Source organism: Hypanus sabinus, chromosome 5 (genome assembly GCF_030144855.1).
Source record: "Hypanus sabinus isolate sHypSab1 chromosome 5, sHypSab1.hap1, whole genome shotgun sequence".
In the NCBI taxonomy this organism is placed as follows: domain Eukaryota; kingdom Metazoa; phylum Chordata; class Chondrichthyes; order Myliobatiformes; family Dasyatidae; genus Hypanus; species Hypanus sabinus.
This window is the reverse complement of record NC_082710.1, coordinates 5,947,559-5,967,637: the sequence shown is the minus strand read 5'-3', so window position 1 is coordinate 5,967,637 and position 20,079 is coordinate 5,947,559. Positions and strand designations below refer to the sequence as shown.

The 20,079-nt window shown below is 42.5% G+C and overlaps 1 long non-coding RNA gene across 1 annotated transcript in view; it reads left to right on the top strand.

Annotated features, from left to right (window-relative positions):
- Positions 1-14,914, top strand: part of LOC132393903 (uncharacterized) — a 31,194-nt gene extending 16,280 nt beyond the window's left edge. The window contains exons 2-3 of the long non-coding RNA XR_009512098.1: positions 13,128-13,295; positions 14,564-14,914. This is a non-coding gene — a long non-coding RNA (uncharacterized LOC132393903). The remainder of the gene's footprint in view (positions 1-13,127; positions 13,296-14,563) is intronic.
- The last annotated feature ends 5,165 nt before the right edge of the window (positions 14,915-20,079 follow it).

The window sequence follows — 20,079 nt, the reverse complement described above, 5'->3', positions numbered from 1 at the left end:
TTTGCTGATGACACAAAGGTTGGGGGTGTTGTGGATGGTCTGGAGAGTTGTCAAAGGTTACATCAGTTCGTCAATAGGATGCAGAACTGGGCTGAGAAGTGGCAGATGAGTTCAGCCCAGATAAGTGTGATGTGGTTCATTTTGGTAGGTCAAATTTGAAGACAAAATATAGTATTAATGGTAGGGTGTGGATACTATAGAAGGAGTGCAGAGGAGGTTTAAAAGGACGTTGCCTGGATTGGAGAATGCGCCTTATGAGAATAAACTGAGTGAACTTGGTCTTTTCTCCTTGGAGTGACAGAGGAAGAGAGGTGACCTGATAGAGATGTATAAGATGATAAAAGGCATTGATTGTGTGGATAGTCAGATAGCTTTTTCCTCAGGGCTGAAATGGCTAACACAAGGGGGCATAGCTTTAAGGTGCTTAGAAATGGGAACAAGGGGGATGTCGGGGTAAGTTTTTCACACAGAGAGTGGTGGATGCATGGAATACACTGGAGGCAGATACAATAGAGTTTTTTAGGAGACTCTTAGGTACATGGAGCTTAGAAAAATGGAGGGCTATGCAGTAGGGCATTCTAGGCTGTCTCTAGAGTAGGTTACATGGTCAGCACAACTTTGTGGGCTGAAGGGCCTGTAATGTGCTGTATGTCGATAGCAGGCTGGAATATTGCATGCAACCTTACCATTTCAAGGAAAGCAGACATGCTTTCTTTCAGCAGCTTCATGTTCCTGGATATCAACATCTCCGAGGATCTGCCCCACACCCATCACACTGACGCAGTCATGAGAAAGACACACTAGCCGCTGTATTTCATTAGGAACTTAAGGAGATTTGGTATATGACCAAAGACGATAGATTTCCATAGATTTACCATGGAGAGCATATCGTCTGATATGGAGCATCAATGCATGGGATCACAAGAGGCTTCAGAGGGTTGTAGACTTAGGCAGCTGCATCACTCCATACCACTGAGGTCATCTTTGAAACGCAGTGCCTCAGGGAAGGACCCTCACCATCTAGGACATGTCTTCTTCTCATTGTCATAATTGGGGATGATGAACAGAGGGCTGAAAATGTACACTCCACATTTTATCAAGAGCTTATTCCCCTCTACCATCAGATTTCTGAGCTGTCCATAAACACGACCTTGCTATTCCTCTTTTGCTCCTTGTATCTATATTTCTATCTACCTATTGTAATTTAAGTAATGCTGCCGCAAATCAACAAATTTCAAGACAACTGTCAGTGCTAATGAAGCTGATTCTGTTCTGCAGAAGTCCTGTCGTTCTCAGCTAACCAGTGCCCTCTGCTGGAAGGTTTGGATGTGTGGTTTTGTTCCTATAAACTTGCAGGACTGAAAATGTTGTCAATATTTTCTCTCTGAAGCATGATCTTTGAGGTAGCCTAGTAGATCAGAGAGAGTTGGGTTAGGGATAAAGGGTGAGAATGCGTAGGTGGAGGATTGACTTCTGGTGGCTTTCCCAGTGACTAGTCCTGCAAAAGTAGAGAAGAGCTGTGATGAAATTCTGCCCCTTCGGCACCACAGAGATTGGCAAAGAGAAAGTCACAGAGGTAATGTGGCAGTTATTCCCACAATGCTGGACCCTCACCCCAAGATATGTGTTTGATTTATGATTGCAACCAGAAGATGGATGGAACGTCCCCAGTGCCCAGGAGTCCAACTGGAGTAGCACACACAAAACATGGAGGAAGTCAGCAGGCCAGGCAGCATCCATGATGGTAAATAGTCAGCAGTTCATTTCCCTGCCTGACCTGCTGAGTTCCTCCAGCGTTTAGTGTGTGTTGTTCCAGATTCCCAGTTTCTGTAGAATCTCTTAGGTCTCCAAGGAATTACGGTACCATAGGTAGAGAGTGGTGAATCTGTGGAATTCATTGCCACAGACAGCTGTGGAGGCCGAGTCATTTGGTATGTTGAAGGTAGAGGTTAATAGGTTTTCGTTTAGTAAGGGCGTCATTGGCTATGGGAAGAATATACTCAATGACTTGGCTTCTGCTGCAGTCTGTGACAACAAATTTCACAGATTCCCTATCCTCTGGCTAAAGAAGTTCCTCCTCTTCTCTGTCCTAAAGGAACATCCTTCTTTTCTGAGGTTGAACCTTCTGGTCCTAGACTCCCCCACTATAGGGAACATCCTCTCCACATCCGTTCTATTTAGTAGGTTTTACTAAGAACCCCTGCCCATTCTCCTAAGTTCCACCATAGCCAACAAACACCTCTCATTCATTAACCCTTTCATTCCTGTGATCATTCTCAGGTACCTCTTCTGGATCCTCTGCAAAGTCGGCGTTTCCTTTTCTAGATAAGGAGTCCAAAGCTGCTCAAAGTATTCTTTGAGTGAGATGATGTTACAGGAAGACTTCTAAAGGAGTAGGCCAAGTTGAAGAGCAACCTCTCAACTTCAGAGTTTGATTCTCTCTGTGACAGCTGAGGCCTGCTGTCTGATTGTTCCTCAATAGCACTGCTTTATTATTTTTTAAACAAAAAGAGCCAACCCGCTGAGATAAAAGTTTGATGCTAAACAGCTAGAAATTTCAGATTCTGTCATTGGGCAGAAATCAGGAACAGTTGATGAAGACATCCCGAACTTCCTTCTGAGAGGAAGTGGGACATATAAAAGATTAGATTTATTTGTCACATGCACATTGAAACATTGAAATGCAATGTTTGCATCAGTGACCAACAGAGGCTGGGGCTGGGGACAGCCTGCAAGTGCTGCCATACTTCCAATGCCAACACTGCATGCCCACAACATACTGACCGTAACCTGTACGTCAATGCAATGTGTCTGGAAATCGAGGCACCCGTAGGAAGCCCACACAGTCACAAGGAGAACATACAAGCTTCTTACTGAGAGCAGTGGGAATGGCACCCTGTCCGCTGGTGCTGTAAAGCGTTACGTTAGCTGTTATGCTACCATGCCGGTGAGCTACAGATCTATTCAAATACTGTTTGATGTCTTGCTATGAGCACGTTTGCACAGGTATTTCACACCAGGAATGGTTTTACTGTGATAAAACAGTAACCCCAGAACAGATCCTCTTACTCTGATATGAAAATGCTGTCGCAAGGAAGCAGCATCCATCATTAAAGACTCCCACACCATCCATCTCTTCTCACTGTTGCCATGCAGAAGGAGGTCCCACACCACCAGGTTCAGGAACAGTTATTACCCTACAATCATCAGGCCCCTGAACTAGTGTGGATAACTTCACTCACCCCAACTTTCAAGGACTCTACAACTCATGTTCTCAGTATTATTTATTTACTTTTCTGGCTGAGACCCTTCACCAGTCCTGATGAAGGATCTTGGCCCGAAACATCAACTGTTTAATCTTTTCGATAGATGTTGTTCTGGCCAGTTGAGTTTCTCCAGCATTTTGTCTGTGTTGTTCTGGATTTCCAGCATCTGCTGATTTTTTCTTGTTTATTTTTTTTATTATTATTATTATTTTTTTTTTTTTTTCGCAGCCAAGCTGGTAAAACCTGAGGTAAGGGTATAGCCAAGTGAACTCATTTCTCAATTGCTAGGAACTTTGGATTATTCTATTGGTGTGTAGTGTTGTGGCCTTCTGGAGATTTACATAAATATTGTTGTATTGGCCTAATTGTTTAATGCTATTGTGTAGTGACTCTGGGGTGATACCAGTGGTAGATATTACTATGGGGACAATGTATAACCTGCTCATGTTCCAAAGTCTTTCAATTTCCTCTTTTAATTCAGTAGATTTCTGCTGTTTTTCTGTATGTTATGGATGTTTGGAATGGCTATATCTATTAAGTAAGTTGATCTTGCTTGTTTATCCTGTAATATTAGATGTGGACTGTCCTTGTGGTAAACTACATATACCTGTCTGGACATGCCCCTCTGCTGACTGCTCCTGTGGCTCCTCCCACAGACCCCTGTGTAAAGGCGATTGGGGCACTGCTCCTCCCTCAGTCTTTGAGATGTCGTGCTCCCTTTTTGCTGTTAATAAAAGCCTATCGTTCACTTCCAGTCTCCAAGAGTCATTGATGGTGCATCAGTCCTATCTGCAATAATTGATCGGTGGTAATATAAATTTCAGGGCTCTAACTCTAAAACTGGATCAGGCTTGTAGTTATAGTGAGATACATTATCTTTTATGTGTTTTTATTTTAAAGCAAGATATTGCTGAATGGTGTTTACCATTTGATTGAGCCTGTGTAAGTAATCAGATTGAGTTAAACTGCGACAAGATCAGTTGGATTGTTGTGTGGGGAAAGATGTGCTTGGTGGTGGAATCCTGTTGGAGGTAGCGGAAGTTACAGAGAATTATGTGCTGGACACGGAGGATAATGGAGTGGTAAGTGAGTAGAAGAGGAACCTTGACCTTGGAGTGGCAGCGGGGGATGGGCTGGGTGCAGATGTGCGTGAAATGGAAGAGAAGTGGGTGAGGGAAATGTTGGTGATAGAAGAGGGGAAGCGTCTTTCCTTGAAGAAGGATATCTCAGTTGTTCTGGAATGTAAAGCCTCAAACTGAGGGCAGATGTGGTGGAGTCAGAGGAACTGGGAGAAAGGGGTGGCAATTTTACAAGTGACAGGATGGGAAGAGGTACAGTCCAGATAGTGTGAGAGTCAGTGGGTTTATAAAAGATATCAGCAGATAATTGTTTGCAGAGATGGAGACAGAGAGACTGAGAAAGAGGAGAGAGGTTCTGGAAAGGGATCAGGTAAATTTGAGAACAGGGCAATTGGAGGCACAGCTGAGGAAATTGATGAGCTCAGCATGGTTGCAGGAAACAGCACCAATGCAGTCATTGATGTAGCAGAGGAAGAGTTGGGGAGTGATGCTAGTGTAAGCTTGGAACATAGATGATGCAAGAAGATTAATTCAAGGTTGTATATGGTATACATACTGCAATAATAAATGTACTTTGAACTTTGAACAAAAGTTGGGTTTGCAGGTGGGTTTGATATCTGTCAGCATCAATCATAGCATCAATAGTTAGAGCATGTTCCACTAGCTGGTTAACCACATCCTGTGAGTGGATTGTGAGAACTATATCTCTATCTTATTTCCTTTCCGGAAAAAGATTTATTTTCTGCATAACCTTAGCAACCCCATGTTCTCGGCCGCATCATCAAAGCCTTCCAGATCTGTCATGTTAGCTGGAGAACTTGCTATATTGAATATGTGGATACATCTTTCATAGCATCTCCCTGATCCATCTGTGCTGCTCATTTACTGTACACATTGTATCCCAGTTACCTGATGCTTGCCCCCTCTGACAGATTTCTGCCATCAATTGGCATTAATTGTAATGGGATGTTGCTTTAAGTTGTTAACCACAACCTAAAAATGTATTATTGAATCTGTATTGTCAGCCTGCTGAATTTTCTGGACTAAGAACGGATAGTTAGGCTGCATCTGGATTATTGCATATAGTTCTGGTGGCCCTAGGAAAGATTTTGATGTTTTGAAGAGGGCGCAGAAGAGGTTTACTGGGATTAGAGGGCATGTTCTATAAAGAGAGGTTGGACAAACTTAGGCTGTTGTCTCTGGAGTGATGGAGGCTGAGGGAGATCTGGCAGAGGTTTCTAAGTGTAGGCAGATGGGGTTAACTAGGTTGATTACTGATTTATTTGGGTTGGCACAGCATTGTGAGCCAAAGAGCCTGTTCTTGTGCTGTACTGTTCAAATTCTATCAGAGGACAGTACAGTAAGACCACTCAGCCCACAATGTTGTACTGATCTTTTAACCTACTCCAAGATTAAACTAACCTTCTCCTCCTACATAACCCTCCATTTTTCTTTCATCCAAGTGCCTATCAAAGAATTTCTTAAATGTCCCTAACACTGTATATCTACCTCCACCGCTGCCCTTGCCAGTACATTCCATAAACCAAACACACTCTGTGTAAAATAAACCTACCCCTGACACCTCCCCTATACTTTCCTCCAAACAGCTTAAAGTTATGCTCTGTCAGGTCTCCAGGTCTAAGGAAGGACATTCTGGCAATTGAAGAAGTGCAGCGTAGATTCACTAGGTTGATTCCTGGGATGGCAGGGCTGTCTTACGCAGAGAGATTGGAGAGATTGGGGTTGTACACACTGGAATTGAGGAGATTGAGAGGGGATCTGATTGAAACATTTAAGATAATTAAAGGATTTGATAGGATTGAGGCAGGAAATATGTTCCAGATGTTGGGAGAGTCCAGTATCAGAGGGCATGGATTGAGAATAAGAGGTCAGTTATTTAAAACAGAGTTGAGGAAAAACTTCTTCTCCCAGAGAGTTGTGGAGGTGTGGAATGCACTGCCTCGGAAGACGGTGGAGGCCAATTCTCTGGATGCTTTCAAGAAGGAGCTAGATAGATATCTGATGGATAGGGGAATCAAGGGATATGGGGACAAGGCAGGGACTGGGTATTGATAGTGAATGATCAGCCATGATCTCAGAATGGCGGTGCAGACTCGAGGGGCCAAATGGTCTACTTCTGCACCTATTGTCTATTGTCTATTGTCATATTAGCCATTTCCGCTCTGAGAAAAAGGCGCTGGCTGTCCATTCTATCAATGCCTCAAGAAGGAATAAGTATCCACGGATTGGTAGTGGTGTGTTTCAGACCCACATCTCTGAGGGGCCGAAGTCTTACTCCAGCGCTTTACACTGTGTTGGGCTTCTTTTCCTTGGAGCGAAGCAGCCCGAGGGATGACCTGATTGACGTATGGATAGAGCACAAAAGCAAGAAGACATAAGTTAAGAAGGAAGGAGTTTTGGCAATTCTGTGGGCTGCCCCCAGCACAATCCCTGAAATGACGTTTTTCACCAAATGTTTTGATTTCTCAATGTGCATGTGACAAACACTGGCAGGCACTTGGGATTTGTGTGGACAGGTTGCACGAATCTCAAAAGCTTCATTCTCTTTGCTGTTGATTTCCAATCCATTTATTGAATAAAATCGACACCACCTAGCTGCAACATGACTCCAGGATTAGATTGTTTACACTGAATTGCCACTCAGGTCAAGGAGCAACACAGGAGCAGCAATAAACATGCATCTGCTGCATTTGTAACCAGCGGTGAGATAAGGACATGCGGGTCCGAGCATGCAAAGCCAGCTCCAGCAGACTGTGTGGATGAGATCTACAGTCAGATCCAACTGCCAAGAAGGCAGCGCTGCCACACTCCAACAGTCCATCAAGAGTGAAACGCATGAAGAGGCACAGAAGGTGTCCTGGTTATCCATTGCAAGCAAGGAAGACCTCAGTTCCTGATGTTCTACTCATACCATTGGACCCGGACTGCTGAAGTCAAGAGGGTGGAACTGCCCCAGTGCAATGGCTTTTCCACTTTAAACATGGTCTCACCCAAGTTTCCTGGCATTGACAGACATGATGGACTACCACCATGTTGTAGCTGAATTCTAAAAAATTCAAGGCAGAGCAACTTATTTGGCCATATCTTTTACACCATGAATAATGAATAAGATAGGTTTATCCTACATAATGGGTATTAATATTATTACTTTGTTATTAATTTACATTTGTAGAAGCTTGAAAATGAATAATAGATAAGATGGATTTATCCTATAATGGGCGTTAATATAATTACTTGTTATTAATTTACATTTATGGGAGCTCGAGACTGAATGGATATTCAACTGGGAATTCAGTGTTTTCTTCAGAAAAACTGCTTTTGAAAAAAAGCAATAAACTACTTGTTTGTAAATACCGAAAGAGTTCTTAAATTTGGCGACAGAGGGGCAAGAAGCTGAATCCCAGATCTCAGTTGGCACGACATGGTAGCAATTAATTAAATGCTGTTACATCACCAGTGTTAGATTGGGGTTCAATTCCCCACCCTCCCCCTTTATGTAAGGAGCTTGTACGTTCTCCGTGACTGCGTGGATTTCCTCGGGTGCTCTGGTTTCCTCCCACATTCCAAGGACATGCAGGTGAGTGTTGGAGAGCTGTGGACATGCTGTGTTGGCACTGGAAGTGTGGTGACACTTGAGGGCTGCCCAGCACAGTCCTCACTGATTTGATTTAACACAGACAACATACTTTGCTGAATGTTTCAATGAATACGTGACAAATAAAGCTAATCTTTAATCTCAGTCATTCAGCTATGAGTGATCTGGCTGGTAATGCAATGTAATCTCATTTAAAGGTTTTGTTTTTCTCCTAGAGAACGTGGAGTTGTTCTCAATTCCGAGGTCTGGTGAAAATCCAATGCTGGCCTTAAAACTGTCATTCATCACTGCTCTCTCCAGAATCCTGCTGCGCCTTGTGAAGTATACACACACTTCAACATATGAAAAATGAACCTCAATGTTCACAAATTTAGTTCAAACTTGCTCCAAAGTTTTTTAATGTAGCTCTTGCTTCAGCTCGTGGTTTAATATAGGGGGTGATAACCCTTGGTCTGGCCAAACTTAAGAAATCTCGTTTGGGTGGATGCTGCGTGATGTGTCCCCTGTTACAAATCAGTACCCTGAGATAACAAACAGTACACAATATGCGATTAAACAATTAAGTTTTATAATTCTTACTTTGAATATATGATTAGTAAAGAAGCAAAAAAAAAGGTCCAATCTTATTAAACAGTCTGTTGTGCAAAGTTGGAGCTCACTGATAAGTCAATTGTTCACCATCGACCTCCTCCAATCGTCGCTGCTTTCAGACCCTCGCTCCAAGTCCACCCCATCTGGCGGTCTACCAACTCTCCATTCGCGTCATCTCTCCGCAGCACTAGACCCACGAGAAATCTCCTTCCAGACTCACAAGACGGAGCAACAAAATCCTGATTGGCTAACATGCATACCCCAGTCCTGTTTTCTCCAGCCATGACCCAAACGTTGCTGCTACAGAGAAACCATTACTTCAGCAGTGAACATTACAGAGAAGCCATTTCATTAGCAGTGAATCCTTACAGTGCATTACATCAAGCAAGTATAATTTCTGAATAAAAAGCTTGATCTTGGAATGCTATATCAGAGAGGATTGATATTGTCTGCAGGTAGGTTGAGATAGTCAAGGGAAGATTATTTGGTTCCCCCATATAGAGGGTTTGAAGACATTACAGAAGAGGTTCATTGGGTTGCTGCTTGGATCAGAAGGAACATCATTACAAGGAGAGACTGGACAAACTTGGGTTGTTTACTTTGGAGCGACAGAGACTGAGGGGAGATCTGAGAAAGGTTTTCAGTATAGATTATAAGAGTCATTGATAGATTAGACAGATAGTATACTTTTTTCTAGGGGTTGAAATGTGGGAATGAATTTAAGGTGGGGGGGGGGTAAGTGCAATGAAAAGGCGTGGGCCAAGTTTGTAGAAAGAGAGGTGTGGGAGCATTGAATGAGCTACCTAGGATGATGATGGAGGCAAACACAACAACGGTGATCAAGAGGCTCTTAGATAGACACCTGAATGTACAGGGAATGAAAGGGTGCACAGAAAAGGAATTGGTTTATTTGGGCATTTGATTATAATTTAACTGGCTCAGCACAACATTGTGGGCCAAGAGGCCTGTTTCTATGCTGTATAATCACAGAGTACTACAGCACAGAGATAGGCCTTTCGGTCCATCTAGTCCATGCCAACCTGATATTCTGCCTTGTTCCATATACTTGCACCCATGTACCTATCAAATTTAAATATTACAATTGATCCCTTATCTATTACCTCCACTGGCAGTTCGTTCCATACATGCACTACCCTCTGAGTGAAGTTCACCCCCATATTCCCCCTAAACGTTTCACCCTTGATCTATGAACTCTAGTTCTAATCTCACCCAACCTGAGGGAAAAAAAAAGCCCCTGCTTGATTCAACTTATCTATATCCCTCATAATTCTGGCTATCTCTGCAAGATCTTCCCTTATTCACCTCTATTTCAAGGAATAGAGTCCAAACTTATTAAACCTTTCCCTATAACTCAGCCCTCTAAGTTTTGTAAAAGTTCTCTGTACATTTTCATACTTACTGATATATTTTCTGTAGGCAGGTAACCAGAGATACACACAATGCTGTTAATTCAGCCTCACCAATATCCCAGCTCCTGTACTCAGTGCTCTGATTTATGAAGGTCAATGTGCCAAAATCACTTTATGACCCTATTTACCTGTTGTATGTTCTAGTTATCCATAGTCATAATCAAATAGGTTGGTATTTAAAACCTCCAGAATCTTCAAAATAGGAAAGTGTATCAGAATCAGGTTTAATATCACCTGCTTATGTTGTGAAGTGTATTGTTATGTGGCAGCAGTATTTTGCAATATGTAATAATAGAAAAAACATGAATTACAACAAGTATATATATATATAAAATAGTTAAATAAGTAGGGCAAAAATAAGAATTTTAAAAAGTAGTGAAGTAGTATTCATGGGTTCAATGTGCATTCGGAAATCTAACAGCAGAGGGGAAGGTGATGGATGCAGTTTTCTGAGGCATTGCTCCTTGAAGATATCATGGAGGCCAGTGCCCATGGTGGAGCTGAGCTTTACAACTCTCTACAGCTTATTTTGATTTTAATCCTGTTGCGTATTCCCAACCCCCACCCATACTGGACGTTGATGCAGCCAGGTAGAAATCTCTCCATGGTACATCTGTAGAAATTTCCAAGCTTGTTAGTCCAATATGTTACTGAGAAGTGTGTCCTGAATGAGATGAAATTCTGAGGTCACAGTGGATGGAAAACTTCTTCTGCCTTTTCTTCTTGCTGTGCATTTCCTTGGAGATTGCCGTGATTTGTTTCCATTTCATTTCTGTGCACTGGACAATACCTGAGTATGATTATATACACACAGACACTAGTGGTAGTGTGATTACTCGAGTAGAGTATGACATTCTCCTTAGGGATTATTCACTTAGTAGAGAACGTCTGTGCATGACTTTGTTTAGCATGATGCACGGGCAACCAACACACAGTCCTTGACAGATCAGGGTCAGGGTCCAGTGGCATGGAGTGCAACATGACTGGGGACTTGTTACTGCTGCAGCCCCCTCCATCATTGTGATGTATCATCATCTTCTGTCAGCTCCACCACTGAGATCTTGGCTAGATTGCTCTTTATCTGGAACCACTCCCTTGACCGTACAACTATGGGTGACCCCAGCAGGAGCTAAGCTCCAGGTGACACCTCTCTCAGGAACTCACAAACCTCTCCAGCACAGCAAGGTGCTGACGCTTGGCGAGGACGCACTGACACTCACGCTCTTTAACCACCATTGCACAACATTTCAACATCACAAAAACATTATTCAGTTTCTCATTCTGCTCTCAGTGGGGTCTTCCTGGGTTAAAATTCCCCGCACAAAATAATGACAGCACCAGAAGGATATTTCATCATCTGCATAGGACCAGGCTGTGAAAGATGTAAAAGAAAAAGAATTCTGTCTTCCTGCATCTTCTTGGATAACAAAATATCCAGGGCCGTGTACATCCCTCTAGAAGTGGTGGAGGTCGAGATCAGAATTAGGTTTAATTTGTTGATTTGCCGCATCAGTACAGTATAATACACAAAATAGTATACAAGTTCTAATAAGGAATTTATTTATTTATTTATTTTTGTGTTTGCGACTTTTGGGAGAGTTTTCCTATCCTGTGCAGTGGCCCCTCCACTCCAGAAGATGAAGCAATGGTGAACCGGAGGGTGGAGGTGGAGCTGCGGACACTGAAGGATACAACTCTGAACTAATTACATAACTTACAGACTGTTTAAAGAACTCTTTACAACTCATGGAATCAATATTCTTAATGCACAATTTGTCTTCTTTTGCAGATTGCTTGTTTGTGTGTACACATAGTCTACGGTATTTCTTTATTTTGCTGCATATACCCACATATGTTGACATATATGTACTTTGATAATGAATTTTAATTAGTATCTGATTTTCTTCTTTCTGTGAGCTGGTTATCACATTGTAGAATCTGTGTTATTCTTGGGTAGTTTTTCCTTGCTTCCTTATACACTGTCAAAGTTCAGCCTGAAGTTATCAGAACAGCATAAAACTTGTCAACACTTACTGAGCAAGTTAATCCTTGCTCAAAACAATCCAAATAACAGAAAATCTACAGACACTGAAAACCAGAGCAACACGCACAAAATGCAGGAGGAACTGGGCAGGCCAGGCAGTATCTGTGGAAATGAATAAACAATCGATGTTTCAGGCCGGGACCCCATCTCTTTTTTCCAAGTCCTGATGAAGGGTCCTGGCCCAAAATGTTGACTGTTTACTCTTCTCCATAGATGTCACCTGGCCTGCTGAGTCCCTCCAGCATTTTGTGTGTGTTGCCTCAACCTGATGCAAAACTTATTTGGAAGTTTAAGTAACTATAACCAACATAATATAAAGCTCCATAACTAATAGAAAACATTACAACCAACTATCACTCTACTCCAGCGATCGTAGTTTTTTCTCTTAACCTTAACCTGAACTCAACTGGAATTCAAGCCAGCAGTCATTCAAAGGTCCTTAACAAGTTGCACTCAGCTTGCCCCAATCTCCCCATGGCAAAAGATTGATGCAATCTGCTAACATTTTACTTTTGTATTCAAAGATACAGCATGGTGACAAAGAGCCAGCACCACCCAATTATAGCCATGTGATCAATTAACTTGCTGATTGGGCAGATTTGATTTGGTAGTCCTGCTGAGGGGTCTCTACCCGAAATGGTGACTGCACTCTTTTCCATTGATGCTGCCTGGCCTGCTGAGTTCCTCTAACATTTTGTGTGTGTTGCTCGGATTTCCAACAACTGCAGATTTTCTCTTGTTTGTGATTTAACGTTTCAGGCCCAGGATTGCTGAAAATGATAGATACATGTTTCCTTTTATTCTTCATCCATTCTTTTGTTTTTTAATCTGTTTATATTCTGGTAGTATTCCAGGTCCAGCTGAATCTGGACAGACTTGCAGAGGCACAAGAAAGCCTTGTACCTGTAGCAACACACACACACAATGCTGGAGGAACTCAGTAGATCAGGCAGCATAAAACATAGATATAGAAACAGAATTAGGCCATTCAGCCCAATGAGTCTGTTCCACCAATCCAGCATTATCCTTCTTTTGCCTTTTCATTGTAAACTTTGCAGTCCTTAATAATAAAGTACCTATCAACTTCTGCTTTAAATATAGCCACCGACTTGGCCTCCACACCATCTGTTCTTCAATAAGAATGAATAAACAGTCAACGTTTTGGACCAATACTCTTCATCAGGACTGGAAAGGAAGAGGGAAGAAGCCAGAATAAGAAGGTGGAAGGAGGGGAAGGAGTACAAACTGGCAGGTGATTGATGATGCCAGGTGAGTGAGATGAAGAAAGAAGCTGGTACCTGATAGATGGTAGAGGTAAAGGGTTGAAGAAGATGGATTCTGATAGGACAGGAGAGTGGACTATGGGAGAAAGAGGAGGAGTTGGAGGAGGAGGGGATGTTGAGGAGGGAGAAGAGGTATCTTGAATCTGTAAACAATTTCATGATGCTTATCCTGTATTATAGTAGATGAAATACATTTTTCTGAATAGTCACTATTGTAATCTATGTAACAATGGGATCCAGGATCAGCCATGATGAAATGTCAAAGCAGACAGAGTTGGCTGAATGGCCTAATTCTGCATCCATGTCTTATGGTCTTGTTCTAAAAAGGGTTAACTGATGAGCGTTTGGTGGCTCTGGGCCTGTACTCACTAGAGTTTAGGAGAATGAAGTGGGGGGTGATCTCATTGAAATCTGTTGAATATTGAAAGGCCTAGCTAGACTGGATTTAGAGAGGATGTTTCCTATAGTTCCTATAATCTCCTTAGCCAGTGGTGAATCTGTGGAATTCAATTGGCTTCCACAGATGGATGTGGAAGCCAAGTCATTGTGTACTGTATATTTAAAGTGAAGGTTGAGAGGTTCTTGATTAATAAGAGAGTGAAATGTTATGGGCATAAGGCATAAAAATGGGGTTGAGAAGGATAATAAGTCAGCCATGACTGAATGGCGGAGCAGACTCGATAGGCCAAATGGCTTAATTCTGCTCCCATGTCTTATGTTCTAGAAATACTTAATCAAACAAAATCAGAGAAAGGAAGAAAAAGTAGGGGAGCATTTAACCCCATACTGAGCATAGAACATTCAAAGGCTTAAGAATAAAGAAAACAAAGCTAATAGATTAGAGTGAAGCTGATTTTACGAAGCTGGGAAATAGAAGATAAGAAGTTAAACACACTGACAAATAATGATACAAATGCTATGCTGAGAACATCTTATGAGGTGTTCAGAGTCCATAAAAAATAGATTTGTTTAAAAGAACAAATGGAACATTCACAAGACTCTATGGATTATTTAGCATTAAGTAAAGGTGTACCTTCAAAATGCAGACAACACCAGTGCACAATGAAAGAATATGAAAAGAAATGGTAAGAAGGAAGACAAAGTAGAAGGTAAAAATGAATTAAGAAATTAAACTAAGGAATACTAAAGCAATATTTACAAGGTTGATATCACAAATGCAGGAGTTTACATATTTAAAAAGGATGTAGGTACAAATCTTTTTTTCTCTTAACAATCTGATTTTATTTTATTTAGAGATACAGCATATTAACAGGACCTTGGTACCACAAGCCCGCACGGCCCAATTAACCAACTACCTGGTACGTCTTTGGACTGAAAAAGGGAACTGCAGCATCCAGAGGAAGCATACGAGGTCGCAGGGAGAACGTACAGCCTCTTTACTGAAAGTGATGGGAACCAAATCTGGATCACTGGCACCCCCAAAAATGTGGAATGTTCATGAATATTTATGATCTTCTTTATATTGTTCCAGCATTGCTGAAATGAGCAGAATGTGACAGTGTAGGACTTTAAAAATATAAAAAGCTGTAATGAGATGTCTCCACCTGTGGGCAAAGAGCCTCTTTAGAGAACTTAGAAAATCAATAACAAACTTAAAAAGGGAATTCAAATATAATTTCTTTAGCCAAGGAGTGTGGGGGGGGGGGGAGGAGAAATGTGAAATTCACTACTGTAGGGAGAGAGTGTGGCAAATATGTACAGTACAGTGTAAAGTCTTAGGCGGGTATATATAGTTAGGGTGCCCAAGTCTTAGGCGGGTATATATAGCTAGGGTGCCCAAGTCTTAGGCGGGTATATATAGCGAGGGTGCCTAAATACTGTAATTGTCAAAGTGGAGTGGAGAGTGAGCTTGTAAACTTGGTAGGAGCAGAGGATGTTGGGAATAGCGAGGGTGGAGTGCCACGGGGGAGGCATGGGACAGGTGACAAAGGAGTGTTGGGGGCAGGGGGTGGCATGGGTGCAGACACACCCACTGCTGAGACACCGGGCAAGGTAATTTGATTCCAAACAATCAATTTATTGATCAATACAGAATGTCTCTCTGGTGCTTCCCATCTCCCTTCCTCTTTTCCCAACCATGATTCCCCTCTTCCTGTCCCCAACCCACTCCCAGTCCACAAAAGAGACCCAGATCAGAATCAGGTTTATCATCAGCCACATATGCCATGATTTTTTTGTGGCAGTACAGTACAATACATAAAGTTAGTACAGTATTGTCCAAAGGTATTAGGCAACCTCGTTATATATACACAAACACAAGACCATATGACATGGAAGCAGAATTAAGCCATTTGGTCCAGTGAATGTGCCAGAGAATTTTGCACATAACAGTACATTGAAGAGGTTGAACAAACAGAATAAGGACAGAGGAGTATGCCAGCAGATTCAGCTGAATCTGGAGGTTCAAATGGTCATGTTGGTTTAAAGAACTTGTATAATGCACCCTATGTTAAAAAATCTGCACCAGTTTGATTACTGCTATATACATTACAGATACATGGGTACAGAATGTACATAAATGTAAGACATCAGTGTGTGATGTTACGTACCCCATAACTGGGTCACTTAACAGCAAAGATAGAGAGGTCCGTTGAAGTCTGATGGTACTATTTTTAACGGTATTTATTGATAAAAATACACAAAAACAATATCAATGCAAACATACAGATAATATACGTCATCAATACTAAATCTAAAAGCGCGGGTATAATAATAATAAGAAATAGCTCTATCATTGTCTAGGGGATAATGTATTATCCGATGGAAATATAAAAGTCACTCAAGTTCATTCAAGCTGCAGCTTTTGGTTGGAGAGAAAGACAGAGGTTTAACTTGCCCATTCCTTTTATGATGTCAATCATTCGAGAGTCGTTGGGGCTGATTTCCCCTTTGTTGTTAGCTAAAGCCGTTCTCCTGTGGCAAGGCCCACCAATTCCGAGGCAAATGGAAAAGGACGCACGTGGCTTTCCACCAGCTTTCGCTATTACGCTGTTACAGGATTTCGAGCGTTTCTTCTGGTGTGTCTGAGGGGCTGTTCCCACAGACCCTCTTTTATCCCCACTCACGGGGTCTCAGATGTCAATCAGGTTGGGGAGGATGCCATCCCCCAACCAGCCCACGTTGCCTGATCCCTTGAGGGCATCGATGAATAGCACAGCACTCAATACACAATTCCGTCTCCAAGAGACAATAGCCGGTATCAATGGTTCCACCTTTCGGAGGCCAGGACACATTCCAAACTCTTTGTGGATTCTGCATGTCTTTCTCTCATTTCCTGGGTCTCCTGACCTGACTTAATAGCGATCTTGCGATTCTCAAAAAGGAGGGGGGAGGGAGCACAGGCGTAACACCCCCTTCAATGCGTTTTTTACCATCGGAAAAAAAACGAAGAAAAACAGAGTCTTACAGGACTTTAGAATCTAACACCATACAAAAGTTTTTTTTTTAAAACAGGGTAATAGAGTTATACATTCAATTCAGTATCTAGATGGTTACCGATTACATTGTCACTTCCTTTAATATCTTAACATTTTGTATCTTACTAAAGTCTTGTAGCATCAGACTCCAATTTAATAACCACCTATTTGTAGGTCTTATTTTTCTTCAGCAAACAAAAACTAAAGAGTTGTGATCTTAGCTTACGGGTATACTACAAAAGTTCATGCAAATACTAATCTTTATGTTGCTTTCAAACTTAACAGGCAGGCTTCCATGGGGTTGTCTTTATTATTCACATGCTTTGTCGAAATCCCGTAAAACTGGCTTTTGCTATTTAAAAATGGCGTCCCCATTAACCCTTGCCTCTTTTCCGGTTAATTCCCACTTGGGGAGCTTGTGCACCCTGGCGAAATAGGCTTTCGTCCGCTCCTTTCATAGGAGTTATTTTATCAACAATGTGTCCCAAACTTAGACCATCTTCTGAATTTCCACCCAATTCTTTAATTTTACGCAAGTTGCTAGTTTTCTCTTCAGGACCCTTCAGGCTATTAGTTTTCAGTTCAAACTCTTTGTTCAAACAGCATTTCAAATTCTGCCTTTTCCCACCACACTCTGGAATAACAATAGCATGTGGGGCCCCGTTACCTTCCAACTCAACCTGTAATTGATTCTCAGGCTTTGTGGTACCACGCCATTGTCTCTGTAGCCTGATTGCTGCATTTGATATCAGTCCAGCCTTTAAATTTTCTTCATTCAATTTGGGAACTACATATTTCCCTTTTCCTTCAATAATAATAATATTCACCTCACCACCTTTTATCTCCTCACTAACTTTTAACGCACCTTCGAGCACAAACAACTGGGAACTTTCACTTCCCACTATTACCAAGGTTAACCCTTTCTTCACTGAACCAAGTCTATCTGACCCACAAGGACTGCATTTCTTTTCAACTGAATCAAATACCTCAGACTTTTTCTGAGCTCCATTACTAGGTTCAGTACCACGTGCATCCACATCTTGGACACACTCAAATGGGACATTTGCCTCTTCCAGGCTTTCAATACCCGTACCCAGTCCAAATTCTAAATTCCCCTGATTCTCCCAGCTATTCTCTGGGCAACTCCCTTCCGGAGTAAACTCAACCCCAAGGGCTGAAACAACCTCATCTGCCAACCCAGCAGACTTCTTCAAGGTAATGGCATCCTTTTCATCTAGGACTGCCCTCGTTTCATTATCGGGAACACCTTTAGAATTTTCAACTTCTTCAAACAGTTCTGCCAAACCAGACAGATCATCCATGTCCAACTCTGGACCTTTTAACAGCTCTATCTGTTTCTCATCTTTATTTCGTACCTCTAGAACTTTTCTCCTCGCTAAGGGCAGGTCTACCCTCTCTCCCTTACTCTCTTTCACTTTCCTATTCTCTGCTCCCCCACCCCCTCTTGGTACAGGGTCAGTAAAAATGTCTCGGCCAAATCGATACTGGCCTGATTTAAACTGCTCTCTGACTCAGCTGCCTTTCTCGACACGTTGCGAGTGATCGCGCATACGGGATAGATCTTGGAATCTAGGGGCGGGGCCGCAACACTCACCGGCCGGCTTGTCAGCATCATTGCTGACCAAACCTTACCACTGGCTAAATCATTGCCCAGAAGGACATCCACGTCAGTTCTCGGGAATTCTGATCGCACCCCCATTTCAACTGGTCCAGAGACTAGCTCACAATCCATAATGATCCTATGCAAGGACACCATTTCCGTCCCTTTGCCTATTCTTTTCACAGCTACCATTCCCGTCTTGCAACCAAAATCCAGTACCTTACTGCTAATCAATGACAGTTCAGCCCCCGTGTCTCTCCAGATCCGCACGGGAACTGGTGGGTCTCCCTCTCTCACAGACACGGTTCCATTTGACATACAAGTCTCAGATCCTTCTCGTACTCTGTCTACCTGGGGTTCTCTTGTCGATTTACTGATTACCACGGCACATCCGATAGGGACCGCGGCTTTCCCTTTTCTTGTCTCCTTCCTCGGAGCAAAGCACCTCGTTGCAATATGCCCCCCCCTTTTCACAATTAAAACAGGTCAAGCCCGGAAAACTCTGGCCGTCTTACCTTTCCCCCTCAATCTTACCACTAGCTCCCGGCGGGACCTCTGCCTCAGCCGGCGGGCTTTCTCTATCGTTCCCACGGTCTCTTAGGGAATTTTTATTTGAGGAAAACTTTGTCTTGTGGGTTAGGGCATATTCATCTGCGAACCTAGCAAATTCTGAGATGGACTTATTCGGCTTCCCATTCAAATACATCTGGATATCCTCCGAAACACAACCTTTAAATTCCTCAATCAGAATTAACTCCGAGATGCCAAAAATCCTCTGCCACTATTTCTGCTGTACACCAACGATCCAAGAGCACACCCTTCTCATAGGCAAACTCGATATATGTCTGATTCCACCCTTTCTTTAAATTTCTGAACTGTTGTCTATACACTTCAGGTAATAATTCATAACTCCGGAGAATGGCCGCTTTTACTTGGTCATAACTCTCCTTCTCCATGGACAACGCCGTATATGCTCGTTGTGCCTTCCCTTTTAACACACTTTGTAACAGAGCCACCCACTGACCTCTGGGCCACTTCTGATTCACTGCCACCTTTTCAAAAAGCAAGAAATAACTATCAACATTCGTCTCCTCGAACGGAGGTACTAACCTCAACTCCCAACTAAAATTAAACCCCTCCTCTCGGTCTGACCCTTGATCTCTTCGCCCTTGCCTTAACTTCTCCATCTCCAAGTCATGTTTCCTCTGTTTCGCTGCCCCCCTCTCCTTCTCGGCTCTTTCCTTCTCTTTCTCTCTCCTTCTCAGCTGCTTCCACTTAATTGCATGTTCCAACCTTAATTTCTCCAACTCTAACTGAGCCGTCCCACTAGCTGGTACCCTTTCAGGGATATTTTCCAATACCTCAGCTGCAAACACATTCTTCCCAATATAATACTGAGTTATTGCCCTTCGTACCTCCCGCTTTTTCATTGACAACCTCACCTCTGCGAGGTTTAACCTCTTCGCCATATTTGTCAAGTCCGATTTGGTGGCCGCTTCTAGAGTCGGGTTTTCTATAAACTTATCCACGTCCATCTTTGCTGGTTTCTCATCTGGCTACCCGCGTAACCAGATCCAAGTTTGGACTTACAAGCCCAATTCACTGGCCTCCCAATTTGGTGTCAAATCCCGAGACGAGAACCCCAATTGTAATGTACCCTGTAACTGGGTCACTTACCAGCAAAGATAGAGAGGTCCGTTGAAGTCTGATGG